The sequence below is a fragment of the Eptatretus burgeri genome, chromosome 4 (assembly GCF_056783735.1).
Source record: "Eptatretus burgeri isolate ZD-2024b chromosome 4, Ebu_testis_v1, whole genome shotgun sequence".
In the NCBI taxonomy this organism is placed as follows: domain Eukaryota; kingdom Metazoa; phylum Chordata; class Myxini; order Myxiniformes; family Myxinidae; genus Eptatretus; species Eptatretus burgeri.
Genome location: NC_140964.1, coordinates 9,130,660 through 9,135,048, shown reverse-complemented (window position 1 = coordinate 9,135,048; position 4,389 = coordinate 9,130,660). Strand labels below are relative to the sequence as shown.

At 46.6% G+C, this 4,389-nt stretch overlaps 1 protein-coding gene across 1 annotated transcript in view; it reads right to left on the bottom strand.

Annotated features, from left to right (window-relative positions):
* Positions 1 to 3,832, bottom strand: part of LOC147027443 (uncharacterized) — a 123,837-nt gene extending 120,005 nt beyond the window's left edge. Inside the window, exon 1 of the mRNA XM_085876861.1 lies at positions 3,667 to 3,832. The gene's annotated coding sequence lies outside the window, so the exon portion shown is untranslated. The remainder of the gene's footprint in view (positions 1 to 3,666) is intronic.
* Between the last annotated feature and the right edge of the window lie 557 nt (positions 3,833 to 4,389).

Below are 4,389 nucleotides of genomic sequence, written 5' to 3'. Positions count from 1 at the left end.
AACAACACGTGATATTTGAATCTGGGGTGAGAGAATCATGATACAAGTGTAAAAGCTTGGCTGCATCATTTTCTGGTGGCACAGCTGTGCTGCTGATGCAATGCTCCTGCTTCCAGCATCCTGGTGCTCATTTTGCCGATCTTGGAAGGACAGGCTGAGTCAACCCCACCTGGTGTTAATTCAACAGCCTAATAGGGGTTGAATTGAAGACCCAAAGATCTTAAGTCAAGCACCTCACCCATAAAGCTAACACCAGGTCTATTTGACAGGATGTCGGGATGGTATGCCAAAAAGTATGCAAGCTCGGTAGAAATATTCACAATAAATTATCATGTGGAATCATCCCGAAATCCTTCCTTGCTCCATTAACCACACACATGAAGGTGTGATTGGTCATCGGCTAACAGTGTCGCTACGCATCCACCACTCCACCCACCAGGCTAATTGACACGTGTTGTCCTGCCCTCCACTCCTGGACCTTCATTGCCCTCCACAGAGGTATGCAGTTATGCTTACTTTGTAGAAGCCTTCCAAGTTATGAAAATCTCAAGTCTCGATGAATCATGGACCTTCCCACTGTAAAATGTGATCAATTCATGTTAAAACCAAGTATTGAGCTTCAACCAATTTTGAGTTCGGATGTCTGAACAGAAAAATAACGAAAAAGCATCCCGAAATGAAAAGCCCTTCCCCATGCACTAAGAACACCAAATAAACTTAAACTCAAAATAAAGGGGGAGATAAACTACTTGAAATAAACTCCAAGGCCAACAAAATAAACAAAAACAGGAGAGAGGAGGAAGGGAGGAGGAAGGGAGGAGAGTGGTGAAGGGGTAGAGGAGAGAGGAAGAATGCATTGAGTCATGTGTTGGTGAAGGACTTTGAAGTGTTTTGAAAGAACAATTTTATTTTTCATACTTTAAGGTTATCAAAAACGAAGTTACGAAAGAAGCCCTGAACACTTTTGAGTATTTTCCCTGTCGAGAAATATGCAGTTTGAAGGGACGGGGCCTCCATGTGATCAGCTTTCCCCTAAGAAACTGGAACCCAGAACTCATCTCCAAAGCGATAAATAAACTCACGGTCTCATGCTTAACGTGCTGCACCAGGACTAATAAAGGCTATTTATAGTTACTATGACTTCGCACATTGACATTTTGGCCCAATTATTTAAAATTTTATCCATATTCTCATAATAAAGATTTGTTGAAAATTTGGTGACAAAAATTCCATTGGTAAAAAGGTTAAGGCCTGGACGAACATAGACATACACACACGCAAAACCCCATCTCCCGCCACCTTTTGGTTTTGGGTTGGGGGGGTGGGGGTTGGCTAATTGCAAACAGGCTTGCTCTGGCACATACATGCTGTTTAATATTCCATGTTTATTAATCATTAGTATGTTGTTGGACATTATTCAGAATTCAACAACTAAAAAGGCGGTGATGAATATCCCATTAACACTCTCCTCCCGTGACTCCCTGAGTGTGTTCCAAGGCCGGTATCTTTACACCGCTTAATAATGTTTTTCCTCATTGACAAGTTTTGATTTTTGCTATTTCGCAAAAGATTGGTATTGCCGTCAGGGAAGCGACGGATCTTCAACAAAGATCTCAATAGCTCTCTGGAGAATGCTCTTTATCTCTTTGCTGATAACTCCACTCAGTTGTAACATCCCTCATCATTTGGACAAAGAGACAGCTTCCCTCTCCTCACATCTTGACAAAATCACAAACTGGTCAAACACTTGGAATTCTTATTTAACTTTGAGAAATCCCCGTCTCCCTCTGTGTGTCTCACTGTGTCTCTGTCTGTGTCTCTCCCTCAACCCCCCCACCCCCGCCGCCGTCTGTGTCAGGACCGAACTGCAACTTTGTCAACAACCCTCGAAAAGAAGTTCAATCACTCAAACTCCTGGGTCTCACCCTCAGCTGTGATCTGTGATCTTTCTTGGGCAAACATTTCAAAGATGGTCTCCAGAACCAGCTGCCGATTGGCCATCCTCCCTTGTACAAAGCCCTTCCTTGGCACACCTGACCTCCAATCCACATACTGTACAAGGCCTTCATCCGCAGCGTGATGGAGTTCTGCTCTCTCTGGGCTGGCTGCCTTGCCCAACATTTTGTCCAGCTTGATGCCATGAAAACCAATGAAGCTGAGTCCATGGGTCGATCACGACACCGCTGCAGACAGGTCGGTAGTCTCTCTGTCTTCTATCAACTCCTTTGCGGTCTTGCACCATCTGCTCTTTCTATGCTTTGTCCCCTCTCCTAACTTCCATCCCCCCCTCCCCCATGTTTCAGCAGGGCTCGAATGGTCCACCATGAACCCCCTTATGGTGAAACTACCTAAAACCAGGACGTCATTCGTTCATTCCTCTGTTTTCCCACCTGTGGAATCAACTTCCACTCTCTTCATTCTCATTCTTCCCACCAGGTCTTCAAGACAGCTGTTCAACACCATCTGAGATCGTCCGTAATCCAAAACCATGATTTTTTACGGGTTGTTAACCTTTCCCCAATCCCTACTTTTTTCAATTTTCCAGATTTACCTCCTGTGAGTTTCCTTCTGTGTCCATCTTGTCCACCCCATGGATCCTCTGTCTCCATCTTGTCCACCCCATGGATCCTCTGTGTCCATCTTGTCCACCCCATGGATCCTCTTTGTCCATCTTGTCCACCCCATGGATACTCTGTCTCCATCTTGTCCACCCCATGGATCCTCTGTCTCCATGTTGTCCACCCCATGGATCCTCTGTATCCATCTTGTCCACCCCATGGATCCTCTGTATCCATCTTGTCCACCCCATGGATCCTCTGTATCCATCTTGTCCACCCCATGGATCCTCTGTATCCATCTTGTCCACCCCATGGATCCTCTGTATCCATCTTGTCCACCCCATGGATCCTCTGTATCCATCTTGTCCCCCCCATGGATCCTCTGTATCCATCTTGTCCCCCCCATGGATTCTCTGTATCCATCTTGTCCACCCCATGGATCCTCTGTATCCATCTTGTCCACCCCATGGATCCCCTGTATCTATCTTGTCCACCCCATGGATCCTCTGTATCCATCTTGTCCACCACATGGATCCTCTGTGTCCATCTTGTCCGCCCAATGGATCCTCTGTGTCCATCTTGTCCGCCCCACACATCCTCTGTGTCCATCTTGTCCGCCCCACACATCCTATGTATCCATCTTGTCCACCCCATGGATCCTCTGTGTCCATCTTGTCCACCCCATGGATCCTCTGTGTCCATCTTGTCCACCCCATGGATCCTCTGTGTCCATCTTGTCCACCCCACACATCCTCTGTGTCCATCTTGTCCACATGATTGCTCCCCACACCCATTGCTTGTCCAAGCCCTCCTCCATCATTGCCTTCAGCTCCACAGTTGGTGTCGGTTTTCTCTCTTCTCGTTACGTCCTGATCCGTTCAGTGGATTCACACGAACTCTTCCATGAGCCTCGACGATGTTTTCAAAAATAAATAATTAAAATCCTTGTACGTTGTTTAAACTTTCATATGTTATTGCAAAAGGATTCAAAAGGTTCCACAAAACGTTCACGTTACTTTAGGAATCACAAGGCGTCAATGAACGAGAGTTTCCCCGCGGGACAAACTCAAACAAACCGACTCTCAAACATCAACGAACACTCACTCACTTTGAAGATTCCCAGACGTAGTTCGGGTCCCCACGGGTTCTCTCCCTGTTGGTTTCGTTGTTTATCTGAAACAATTTCAAAATTAAAACCAAACGGCGGGTTTATCGTTCACTTCCAAGGTAAACGAGAGGGACGAGGTCATTGGTCAACCGCTGTTACCAAGATGAACGCGCCACTGCACATTGTGACGTCACGGTACCCACATTCAAATAAATTAATGACGTCGCAGAAACGAAATCAGTCGTAACCTAGTTACCAGAATCAACATTCAGTGAATAAAATACAACTCAAAAATAAATAAATATTGGGGGAGGGAGAGGGGAAAGGTTGGGGAAGGGGGGGGGGGGGAAGGGGGATGGGGGAAGGGGGAGGGGAGGGGGAAGGGGAGGGGAAGGGGAGGGGAAGGGGAGGGGGAGAAAGGGGAGGGGAGGGGGAAGGGGGGGAGGGGAAGGGGAAGGGGAGGGGAGGGGAAGGGAGAGGGGAGGGGAGGGGAAGGGAAGGGAGAGGGGGAGGGGAGGGGAAGGGAGAGGGGGGGAGGGGGTTACATTTTATAACGTTGATCTATAAAAAATCGTTAACCATTACTAATCCACATAACGAGCCTAACTTGTCACCTGGACATCAATCCGAACAAACATTGTTATATAATTAATTATTTACCGGAATCATTCCCTTGTTTTACTTTACTCATTTATAAACATGTGAACTCGACTCCTCCTTCCA